Source organism: Rhinolophus ferrumequinum, chromosome 3 (genome assembly GCF_004115265.2).
Source record: "Rhinolophus ferrumequinum isolate MPI-CBG mRhiFer1 chromosome 3, mRhiFer1_v1.p, whole genome shotgun sequence".
Lineage (NCBI taxonomy): Eukaryota > Metazoa > Chordata > Mammalia > Chiroptera > Rhinolophidae > Rhinolophus > Rhinolophus ferrumequinum.
The window spans coordinates 51,164,196-51,177,728 of NC_046286.1; positions in this window are offsets into that span (position 1 = coordinate 51,164,196).

Consider the following 13,533-nt stretch of genomic DNA (forward strand, 5'->3'; position numbering starts at 1 on the left):
AAAACAACATCTAAACAAGAATCGCTTCTTGGAGTAGCTTAATTTAATTATCAAATATTCTTTATTATTGAAACAGGAATTTTAGTGACCTTGAAAGGTGTATTTTAATTTTTCTTGTGTTTAGGTAAGTTTAGTTTAAAAATGCTACTTTCTGCATAAAGGCTTGCTTGAATTTGTTCTACTAGTAATTATATATTTAGTCCCCACTTTCCATGTTTAGACTTGTACTCTTGGTTTTTCAGCTTTAAAGAATATTCTTTGCCTTCTCACCTATTATCTATATGCAATAAGTAAGATTTTCTATTTTTTAATTTCTTCTTTTCCCATGTATTTTTGTTCCATTTCTCTTTTAACTTTATAACACAATATTAACATTTACATACTATTTTTGTTTTTCATTTGTACCCCACATTTGTCTTAGTTTTAAATCTGCAATATAAATACAATCAGTTTTTTGCTGATGTTACCTCTTGGTTGCATGAAGCTTGTTTCCTACTAGACGCCTCAGAAAAATCTCATTAGTCCAATATTCCATGAGATCGTCAAGTTTTGTTTTTTGTATTTTTCTATAGCTTTTGTATTTGAAGAACAGCTTGGTTGGAAAAAAATTATTTTTAAGATTTTGCCCCATTGTTGTTCTGCTTTCAATGTCATGTTATTGTTAAGAAATCAAATGCTGACATGAATTTCTTTTCCTTATAAGTATTTAGCACTATTTTGCCTGGGGGCCTATTTTTTCTTCATTTTTACAACCTGGTGATTTTATTCATATAAGTCTTGAAATTGACCCTTCTGCTCAATTTTCCCAAGTATATGGGGAACGTATACATTCAGGTCATCCTTTATTTTGAGGAGGTCTCCTCGAAATTATAGGTTTAAAGATTATTTCTGCTTTGATATTCTGCTAATTTTCTCTATCATTTTATCTTCTATTTCACGCTTTTCTTCATTTCCCTTGAATTTTCTTGATTCTTTTGACGTCTATCCTCTCCAATTCTTATTGTATTTTTGGCCTTGCCTATACTCCTTTGCGTATCTTGAAATTCATTTTCTTACTGAGTAGATTGTATCTTTTATTTTAACTTTTTTTTCCTGTGCTCAAACTCCATTTCGCATCTGTCTAGCATTTATTCACTTTTACTCTGAGGTTTTGAATTTCTGATGCTGTTCAATCTACAATTATATTTAAACCTTGCTAGAATATGCATTATAATTTCCCTCTTATTTTTCAAAGCCTTTTTTAAAGGGCTTCACAAAAAGAAATTTTAAATTATTATTAAAAAGATTTATTTCTTATTTTCTAGTTTCTCCTTACAACTTTACGCAAATGTTGAGTTCTTCCTTTATTCATGTTTATATGTTTTGGATTTCCCTGGACCCATATATAGGAGATAGTATAAGATTGAATGGACGAAGGAGTTTGAATATCTTACCCAATATCATAAGTACAAAACTTGTTTTTCCCCACTGGTATACTGGAGCAGTTTCTTTAGTAAATGGAGATTTTCTTGCTCTGGTTTTGTGAAATACTGCCCTTCTTCACCTTACCATCCACCTCCCCCTTCTGGAGTGTTTCCTTCTCTTCTTATCAAGGTTATTAGCACCTCTTATGCCAAGTAATATCTAAGACCCCTTTTTTTCAACTTCCTAGTAACCAGTGCTCTAATGCATCAGATCTCAAACCTGCAGCCAGTACTTCCACTCTCATTTGGATTCCTCTTTTTCTGGAAATGTATCTTTGCAGATATTACCTATACTCTGCTATCACTGGAACCCTGCTTCACTCTTCTCCCTCCCATGCAATACCTTCCCTACTCTGCTCTGGTGTAGATTCTGGAGACAACTGTACTGGTCCTATATGCTTATCCATACTTACCTGTAAATTTCATCTTGCAGTCTTCTCTCACTCTTAACTATGCTGTATGCAGTTCCAAAGGTAATTTTAATTCCTTTCCTTTTGGCCTACATGTTTTTGGTCTACATGCTATGATAACTACAGAATTAGTTATCTGTATTAGTTATCTGGTCATTTTCATCTAACTTTTTCACGCAGCCTTTTTAGCACTTCCAAATAGTAAACAGAAAATAGAAGTTTATGCTCGTCTTATTCAATGACATCAGGAAAAGTTACTAATAAGAATAAAACTCTATTGTAAATATTTTTCAAGCTTTCCAATCAAGAACCCTGATGAACTTAAAAGGTGGTAGCTGAATCCTGGGAAAATTGCAATAGTCAATATGTTTAAAAGAACTTTGTTATAATGGTCGATTTACTTCTATCCTATCAACAAGTTTGGAAGTTTCAATATTATTTCAGAAAATACCACTTATGGGAAAACTGCATAGATAAACAAATTCTATCTATAGCCTTAGGATTTAATAAAATGTGATAAGCAATATTCTATCTTTCTAATATAGTCCATTATTGTAAGCCAACTTTTTTTCTTCATTTATTAAACTCTTACAGGTCAAGAAATGGCCAATTACATACTTGTATATGTATTCTGACAGGGGATTCTTTTCATGAACTCTTGTCTTCCCAATCTCTTGTGTTTGGAGACATGGACATGTATAATCCCAGTGAAAATGAGAATAGAAAATTCCAATTAATACACTGAATTAGGTAAATTATATTTGCGGCTTGTGATCAAGGAACATTAACCTATCTCCCCAAAATGAAAAATTTATTTTCTTTCCACATCATGATATTTTATTACTTTTAAGAATTCACACATTATGAAATGCCTCTCAGGTTTATAAATGTAAAATAAGTAATGAATCACCCAGTAGAGCTTAGAGTAAATGGGCCACTATTTTATCTAGGCAGTCAGGTTTTTATGCATGCCTTACACTTAATATTCAGCTCAAGACAAGCAGGCAATTGAACAAAAATAAATTTAAAAAGCAAACATGAAATTACTAACTATGTAAGAAACATGCTTCTATTATACTATATCATTTGGTAAGCTCAAGCTCAACAAGAAAAATTTCTTTGCATATGCAATTAAATACTAGGCAACCAAATTAATACTATACTACCTTCTAGTAATATATTAACATGACAATTAAGTTTGTGAACTCATCCTAGGAAAAGGGCTACATACCTCATTGCTAAATACCATCATGGTCACCTTCAAAGTACTCCCCTGGGGAAGCTCTGCAGCCACGCCAGCACCTAGTCAATGTTGGAACTCTTTTTCTGGAATGGCCATTAGAGCTGTCGTCGTATTACCCGTGATGTCCTGGAATGTCTTTCTTTCAATATTTCCTTTATTTTTGGGTAAAGAAAGAAGTCATTGGGAGCCAGATCAGGTGAGTAGGGAGGATGTTCCAATATAATTATTTGCTTACTGGCTAAAAACTGCCTCACAGACAGTGCCCTGTGAGCTGGTGCATTGTCTTATTGCAAGAGCCATGAATTGTTAGTGAAAAGTTCAGGTCATTTTCATTTAACTTTTTCACACAGCCTTTTTAGCACTTCGAAATAGTAAACTTGGTTAATTGTTTGTCCAGTTTGTACAAATTCATAACGAATAATCCCTCTGATATCAAAAAAGTTTAGCCACATCATTTTGACTCGATTTGGACTGACGGAAATTTTTTTGGTCGTGGAGAATTGGCTGACTTCTATTGTGCACTTTGACGCTTTGTTTCAGGGTTCTATTGGTACACCCATGTTTCAACACCAGTGGTAACACAACCCAAAGCATCATTTTGACTCTCCAAAAGGTCTTGGCAAACTTCGACTCTCCTTTGCTTTTGTTCATTGTTGAGCTCCTTCAGACCATTTTTTGCACACACTTTTCTCATGCCAAGATTTTCAGCTAAGATTTTCCTAAATGTTTCTCTATCAATGTTTACTTAGTTTGCTATGCTTCTCACAGTCAGCTGACAATTTTGATACACAATTCAACAAATTTTTGCAATGTTTCATAAGTTCTTCTCATTATTGGCCGCCCTGACCTCTCTTCATCAGTGATATGTTCTCTCTCCTCAGAAAAACGTTTAATCCATTTGTACACTGCTGTTTCTTCATGGCATTATTCCCATAAACTTGGACTAAAATGTCCCTGATATCACTTTCACTCTTGCCAAGTTTAACAAGAAACTGAATGTCTGTTCATTGTTCTAATTCAAGCTCAGACATTCTCACGACAGCACACAAAAACATGTAGCAACAATAATGAACACCACTCAGCAAGACACTGCCATACCTTGACATGAACACAGCTGTGAGACACTGATAAACCAAGGTGATGAAACCTTACTGAGCTGTTTGTACAGTGCTGCCAATGTAAACGCACGGTGGCAAGTTCGAGAGCTTAATTGTCAGACCTAGTATATTTAAAATAAAACTAGTGACTCAGAAGCAATATATAATTTTTCTCACAATTTTGGAGTATGTCTAGAGCTTTTGGCTCTAAGGGATTAACTTCATCTCTATTCATGACTATGACCAAATCAAATAAGTCAGACAGGAAAAGTTGAGAACCATATGACTTCACTCATACGTGGGGTATAAAACTGAACATAACAAAGAACAAGACAAATAAATAAAAAAACAAAAACTCATAGACACAGACAATAGTTTAGTGCTTACCAGAGGTAAGGGGGGACAGGGGATGGTAGAAGAGGGTAAATAAATGGTGATGGAAAGAGAACTGACTCTGGATGGTGAACACATAATGCAACATATAAATGATGTATTACAGAATTGTACACTTGAAACCTATGTAGTTTTGTTGACCATTGTCACCCCAATACGTTTTAATAAAATAAACAAAAAAGAGAAAAATGATAAGAAATACAGTACCTTATTAAAACAAATACCAAGAAATGACACCAGTAATTTTTTCAGTTAGGTTTCATTTTAAACGAATAATTACTTATAAAATCAAGCTTATTATGAGCCTTCTATGTACCTGTCACTGTCTAGGATCTATATGGGACATGGGTAGTACCGTACAACTATCTGAAGAATAAAAGACACAAAGAATAAAAGACCTGTAACAGTTCTATCAAAACAGAAAGATGATTACATAATACTCCACATGTAACATACTTCAGTATTAAATATGTTACAGGTAAAAAAGAATAATTGAGAGTTAGGACATTAAAGTTCAGGAACTATTAGAAATAACAGGAGACTCAAAGGAGCAAAATATTGAAAGATATTAGAATTCGTAAGAGTTAAGCAGCTCACCTTGGTATTAGCCGAGGGTGGGATTTTAGTGTAGCTGGTTCATGAGATGATGAATCAAGTGATGATCCAGTGGGAAGAACTGAAGGATTATTAGGGAGCTGCTGAGTGGGTCAAGTTGGTAAAATGGAGCAGTTACTTTAATAAATAAATAATTTTCACTCTGACTTCCTGAGACATTTTGACACTACCTTTTCCAATTCTCCTTCTTTACCTTAACCACCAACCATCTCAGAGTTACCTTCTCTTTTGAAGGTGAACTGAGGGATGACAAGTAAGATAATTGTGATTGACAAGTGCAGGAGCTTCATTTTCAAGATATTACTAAGGAGTAACTTCTAGTGAAGACTAAAATGAAACCATACTGCTCTGTGATCCATACAGAACAGCAAACAACTGAAACATGAATTTCTAATATAACCAGTATAAAACACAGAGTAAAGAGAAAAATAAATGAGATAGAAAAGGATACTATGGATCAAGTACTGAAGTGCTATATAGGAAGGTAGAAAAGGATACAGGGTTTTTACACAATTGTAATAAATGATGACTAATAGAAACTAACATTGAGTATTGACTATTGCCTTGAATGAATTAACACAAAAAAAATCCCTGAGGCAAAACAAGCCACACAGAGATAATAATAATAATAATAATAATAATAATAATAATAATAATAAATTGACCAAGTTCACAAAAGCAAGAAAAAGAAAAACTAGGATTTGAATCCAGAACATTTATTTTAGCATTTGATCTTCTGGTCTGAAACCTCGTATCTTGTTTTGTGTCAGAAATTATTAGCAATAGCAACCAGAGGCCTGCAGTTGATTTTTACCTCAAATTTTCGTGATCAGTTCCTGGAGAATCCCCATCATGCAGACAATTATTAGTATAAAATCAAGCTTTTATACTACTAAGCTTTTTAAGCTTGCGTATTTTTAGCCTAGCAAGCAGCAGAACTTGTTTGGAAATAGTCTGGAAAGAATTAAATTTTAAGTGGCATTTCTGGACACTCAGATCCTGCTGTGTTTAGTTGCTGCAGCTGCAGGTTTCTTATTTGTATTCTTTCCTGTTTCAGAAAAATTTTTTTCTCTCTTTATATTTGACATAGCACTTTCTCTCTGAAGAAATCAAACCAAAGAATTATAGAAGCTTTAAATTAATAATTGACATTAATCCTCAAAATAACCATGAAATTGTTTAAAATCTTGGCATTTATGTTTTCTGTGGGACTATGATATCACATTGAGGAAATGGGAACATATGGAGTTTTGTCTCTTAAAGGAAATATTACAATGGAATAAATAATCTCTCTGCATAAGCCACACAAGAAGAAATTTGTTTCCATATTGGATAACAAAAATTTGCTTCAGTTTTATGTCACACAGGGAATAAGTACTAAATAATTTAAGGAACATTCTTGCCAAAATAACATCTAAAACCTAAATAGATTGCAAAGAACTTATGATGTTGTTTATTAGTTTTCAAGTTATTCTCACTAGGCAACTTTACAACAGACTGTTACAGAAAGAAGTCAGTTAAACATAAGCCTGTCCTCAGTAATCTAAAAATCACATGGAGACGTTTAAAAAAAAAACAAAGTGCCCACATACCCTACTTTCCCTCTACTCCCATTATGATTTCATTGGTATGGGCAGGATTTTATTTTTATTGTACCTGTAGGTGGTTCTGTTGAGCAGCTGATATTGAGAACCACTACATTAGCTTGCTAGGGCTGCCATAGCAAAGTACCACAGACTAGGTGTCTTAAACAGATATTTATTTTCTCATACTTCTTACCATTAAAAGTAGGAGATCAAGATGTCAGCAGGGCTGGCTTCCTCTGAGGCCTCAGTCACTGACTAGCAGTTGTCCATCTTCTCCCTGTGTCTTCAGGTGATCTCCCCTCCGGGTGTCTGTGTCCTAATATTTTCTTTTCTTTTTTTTTAATTAAATTTTATTGGGGTGACATTGGTTAGTAAAGTTACATAGGTTTCAAGTGTACAATTCTGTAATACATCACCTATATATCACATTGTGTGTTCACCACCCAGAGTCAGTTCTCCTTCCATCACCATATATTTGATCCCATATACCCTCATCTACCACCCTCATACCCCCTTATAAGAAGACCAGTCATATTGAATGGTCTACCCTAATGTCCTCATTTTACCTCTTTAAAGAGTCTACCTCCAAATACAGTTACATTCTGAGGTACTGGGAGTTAGGACACGTAAATGTGGCAGGGACACAATTCAGTCCATAATAACACTAACCTAGAAAGGGATCAGTTAGGAACGGATAATATGCAACTGAAACTTTTCAAACTACAAATTCTTTCTAATAATTAATTTTGAGGATAAAGATGTTATGTATGTTAGGGAAATATCACTTTGGGTTGCTTGTGCTATGAGATTTCTAAATCGTTTATGATAAGCTGAACCAGAGGAATTTATACTGAGCAAAAATGTAGTTTAGAAATGGGTAGTACTAGAATACTCCTTTTTTTTTTTCATTTTCTAACATTTGACTGATAATTTTCTACCTCTAAAGCAATCATTTTCACAACTCCAGAACTACAAAGGAGAAGCTTCAGATAAAGCATTGGAAAGGTGGTGATTCAAATAGCAAAACACGCATTAAGATGCGTTTCACCCACAGAAATCAACTGGTTCATAGATGAAGGCCAGTCATCAGAGTCATGAAACACTGACCTGCTACTAACTTGTTACAGGATACCAGTCATACAACAACACTAGAAAATGCCCCAGGGATTGGCTCCACATGTTAATCAACTGGGACTATTTTTAAAATCCCATTTTCTGGGCAATTAAATAGAATTAAATAGGTATTGGATTCAGGTGTAAGTATTTTTGAGGCGATTGCATGTGTAGCCAAGTTTGAAAATACTAATTTAAAGTTCTAACAGAGAGCACCTGAAAATAGGCCCAATTAAGTTTTTGATGGTTTTCAACCCTATTAGTTGCCTCTGTTGTTCAGAAGTTGTTCTGAGGTAATCTACCACAATCACTTCTAAAGAGAAACAATTATAGCCAAGTGGTTGGAAATTTGAAAATAATAGTGCACACCAAAATGTACCATTTTTATTATAAATTTAGATAGGCAAAATATGGCATAAAATTAGCAAACACTGTACAGTGCTAACAAATTCTAAGTGAAAAGCAACTGCTTTCTATCAATAATCCAAATCCCCAGAGCAAACAACGTCGTTCTAAAAATTATACTTGAGTTTATTTCCAACCTGCTTCCTAGTTTTCTAGCTTAGTGCCAAAATACCCACCAACTTTTTCTGTGACAGCTTTGAGACAGTGCCAGAAATCCTGATTATGTCCCTTAAAAAATGACTGTATACAGCTAAAGGTTTTACATGCTGTCTAAGAAAATGAACACCATAACATTGAAAATTAAAACAAAATAAACAATTGCTATTATTTCTATATGTATTTTCTCCATCTTAAGTGTTTTTTAATGTTTTTTATTTATTTACTAACAATGTATTCTTTAAAATCAAATTTGTTGAGGTATAATTTCCATCATAAAGTTTCCAATTTAAATGTAGAGGTCAATGAATTTTGACAAATATAAGCACTACCATAAGCAAAATGTAGTTCCATTACCACAAAAAGTTCCCTTGTTACCCTTTTCCAGTCAATTCCCCCAACCCCTGTTCTCCCAAACACTAATCGGATTTCTGACTACATAAATTAGTTTTGCATTTTCTAGAATTTCATATAATTGGACATTTTTCATTCCTGACTTTTTTTCGCCAGCATAGTTTTTTTTTTTTTAATGTATTCATCCATGTGGTGTGTATCAGTAGTTTGTTCTTTTAATCATTTTACAGTACTTCATTATTTAAACATACCAAAATTCATTTATTTAGTCATTTACCTCCGGATGGACATTTAAGCTGTTTCTAGTTTGGGGCTATTATAAATAAACTTAAGGTGAACATCCCAATAGAATTCTTTGTTGGACATACAGAGTGTGCCAAAAAAATGTACACACATTTTAAGAAAGAAAAAACTGTATTAAAATTGTAATACTCAATATATACTGATAACAAAAAATGAATACAAGTCACATGACTTCTGCAATTACAAGAGGTGCTCAAAGTGGTTAAAATCAGCATCCAGACACTTCTGATTATGATGAACTACTGATTGAGCAACATTGACCAAAGTGTCCAATTGTATACATTTTTTTGGCATGCCCGGTATATTTTCATTTTAAACAAATACCTAAGAGTAGAATGGTTGGGTAGTTTTTTAGTCTACTAGGGCTTTTGTAACAAAATACCACAAACTAGGTGGCTTAAACAACAAAATGTATTGTTTCACAGTTCTGGAGTCTCGAAGTCTGAGATCAAGGTGTCAGCAGTGACGGTTCCCTCTGAGGGCTGTGAGTGAGAACCTGTTGTATGAGGTCAATTAGGTTCACGCACTTGTTGCAGTGATGTTGCTAACCTTTTGTGATATCAGAGGGATTATTCATTATGAATTTGTACCAACTGGACAAACAGTTAACAAAGTTTACTATTTGGAGGTGCTGAAAAGGCTGCATGAAAAAGTTAGATGACCTGAACTTTTTGCCAACAATTCATGGCTCTTCCATCACAACAAAGCACCATCTCACACAGCACTGTCTGTGAGGGAATTTTTAGCCAGGAAACAAATAACTGTATTGGAACACCCTCCCTATTCACCTGATCTGGCCCTTAATGACTTCTTTCTTTACCTGAAGACAAAGGAATTATTTAAAGGAAGATATCTTGATGACATTAAAGACATCAAGGATAATACGACAACAGCTCTGATGACCATTCCAGAAAGAGTTCCAAAATTGCCTTGAAGTGTGGACTAGCCACTGGTATTAGTGCATAGCTTCCCAAGGGGAGTACTTTGAAGGTGACCATAGTGATATTCTGCAGTGGGGTATGTAGAACTTTTCCTAGGATGAATTCACGAACTTAATTGCCAGACCTCGTATTTCAAAGGAAATATAAATTAAACACCAGTTCTTCAGTATAGTAGAAGGAAATGCACAGTTCTTTGTGGAAATTAAAAGGCAGAGAATCTAACTTGCCTTGTCAGATAAGGCAATTGAACCTATAGTAACATGTCAGTTTTACTCTGAATCTGCATGGTGTTTCAACAAATGGGAATACAAAGAGAAGGTAACGCATTAAAGAAAGAACATTTATTTATACTGTGAATGAAAAGTGGCAAAATAGTAGACCCAACATGCTCAGAGGGCTACTTGGCAGACCTGAGAAGCTCAGTGACTGAAAGTAACGACACAGGATTGTTTGATAATAAATCCCTAACTGAACAGTTCACCTCAGGTAGTCACATCCCAGGACTGTAGCTTCCTTAGCAAAAGTCAGTCTTTGCCTTAAGTAAGCCCTGTGCATTGTTTCTATGTATCTAGGATAACATACATTTGAAATGTCAGAGTAATTTTCTTCTCCAGAGCCTTCGGAGGCACAACTATTGGCACCAGAGCTCAAGAATACCAGAGCATGAGACCACAGAACTCCTTGTTTTTACCTTATTCCCTGAATACCATCTCTATGTGTTGTAAATGTTAACTATTAACTCTCCTGTACCCACCAATGTAAAAGAAGTATATGTTGCTCCACTTTGCTTTTTATCCAATCCCAGAGATTTTTCCCGTTTTGCTTTCCCCCTCTTTTCTTAATCTACAACCAGTGGATTCCATGCAACCTTCCTTACATTTTCTCCTGTGGTTCTAAATGTATAAAAGGAGCTTCAAAACTGCCATTCTCTGGAACATTTTTCAGTGTGTTGAGATCTTGCTTCCAGGCATATCATCAAAATTTTGGCTCAGATAAATTCTTATACAATTTTTCTATAGTTTTAGAAGTTTTTACATTGACATTATTATTTAGTCAGGAAATATTTATTGAATGACTCCTATGGGCCAAGCACTACTCTAGGCCCCAGGGATATGGCAGTGAACAAAGCACATGGAAACTTCTTCTCTCATAGAATTCGCATTCCAGAGAAAAAGACAGTCAGAAAGATTAGTAAGTAAAACATATTGTATGTTACAGTAATAGGTCCAAGGAGAACAATAAATCATAGGAGGATAAGAACAGTGTCCATATTGGGGAAGGATTGCAATTTTGGATGAAGTGGCTAAGGAAGGACTCACTGATAGGTATTATAACATTTGAATAAAGACTTGAAGGAGATAAGTGAGTGTGTCAGGCAGGTGTCTGAGGGGAGAGCATTTCAATAAGGGAGAGAAGTAAGTATAAACGCCTTGAAGAGAGAATATAACCCATGTGTTTGAAGAAAAAGAGAGAAGACAATTCATCTACTGTCATCTATCTATCTATCTATCTATCTATCTGTCTGTCTGTCTGTCTGTCTGGTCTATCTATCTATCTATCTATCTATCTATCTATCTATCTATCTATCTATCTATCTATCTATCTATCATCTATCATCATCCATCATCATTTATCATCATTTATCTATGTATTTCCTATTGGTTCTGTTTCTCCGGAAACTCTAGTACAACTTCCAAGACTCCAAATTCATCCACCTAATTTTGCTCTTACCCATTTTCCCCAACCTCTAAACTTTGGAGTACTGCAAGATTTGTCCTTGTCATTATTCTATTTGCTATTTACATTCATTCTCTTGGTGATCTCATACAAATATATAACAGTGAGTACCATCCAAACACTGGTCTCTAAATTTTCTTCTCCAGCACAAAAATCTCCTCTGAACTTCAGATTTATATATTTAACTCTTTATATTGCATACCTACTTGGATGTAAAATGGGTAGGTCAAATTTAACATGTTTAAGAATGAGCTCCTGACACGTGACCTCCCCTCAAAAAACTGAGATAGAGAGTTTAGATAGAAATGAAAAGGAAATTAATTGTTCAGTTACTTTTGTGCAACATTTCATCTATGCTGCTAAGAACAAAATACGTATGCATATATATAAGCCACAAAATGTGAATTTTGTAATTTTGGTGATTCTGCATACAACTTAAGTACTCTGATATTTGCATTTAAAACTAACATTGCACAGTATAAAGATTAATGGTAAAATTGATGCTTAATGTTTACATTTTTATTTTTTATTTACTTAGAACAAGATTATATATTAAAAAAAATGAACCATGACATTGTGAGAGAGAGACCATGAAAGGAAAAGGCTTCATATTTTAGTAAATTTAATGTCACTTTCCCCCTGCTTTTTAAATGAGACCCTGCGTTTACATTTTGCACTACATCCTGCAAATTATGTGGCAGGCTCGGAAATAGCAAGCACATCATCAACTGAGAATGAGGAGGAGAGGACAGATTTTGGAAGTCTGCGAAAAGAGAAGCTATGAAATAGTGCTCTGCTTGAGTGGAAGGGTGAATAGTAATCGCAAAATGAAATATGATTACTGGGCAGCATTATGAAACCACTTGAGGTTAATGACCATGATTATGATGAGAGTCCAGTCAGCATGATTGTGTATTTTTCTCTAGACATATTCATTTGCATGGAGGGCAAGGCAGTTGAGGATACATGAAAAGGAGCAGGATGATTATAAGTGACTAGGAAATTTAATCCGAGCAAGGAGGGAAGTGAGAATTTAAGAGGTTAACAAACATTGAAAAGTCATAAAATCAGATACATACTGTTTTGCAGAGGATTGTTGAATTGGAGTACTGGAGGGAGTGAGAAAAAAGAGAAAGTGTGAGCTATGATGTTGAGATTATGGAGGGGTGACTATCGTCAGTCATAAGCACTGAGAAACAATCATGAGACTGTGCAGCTGGGGTAGAGTGGAGACAATCAAGTTGCTCAGAGTTTGGAATTTTGGAAGGATCTTCATGGATAGTAAAATCTCAGAGCTATGATCACAGTTTTGTTGGAGAAAACACCCGTGAACCCAACCCTAACACCACATGGAACAACCATGGAACAGCCATGAAGTGTGTTGGAGTAAAAGAAGGACTAGTGGCCCTAGGGACTGGTAGCTGCAATAGGAGAGGTAGTGATAAATTAGTGACAAAGGATTCAGATATTTAGGGGGAAGGGAGGGAAAAATGTCTCCCTTCAGCAAGAAAGAGATGGAAGTTGAGGTCAGAGAAGGTGATATATATAGCAAATAAGAGAACTAGAGTTCTAGGGGATGACAGATGATGTGGGAGACTAAGATTTCTATAGTACTGACTTAAACAGGAATAAAGAGTATAATGAAATCATTCCTGATGTTCTCGAGAAAAAAATATTGGTAACAATGTTGAGAGCATTCAGGCGTTGCAGTGTCCTG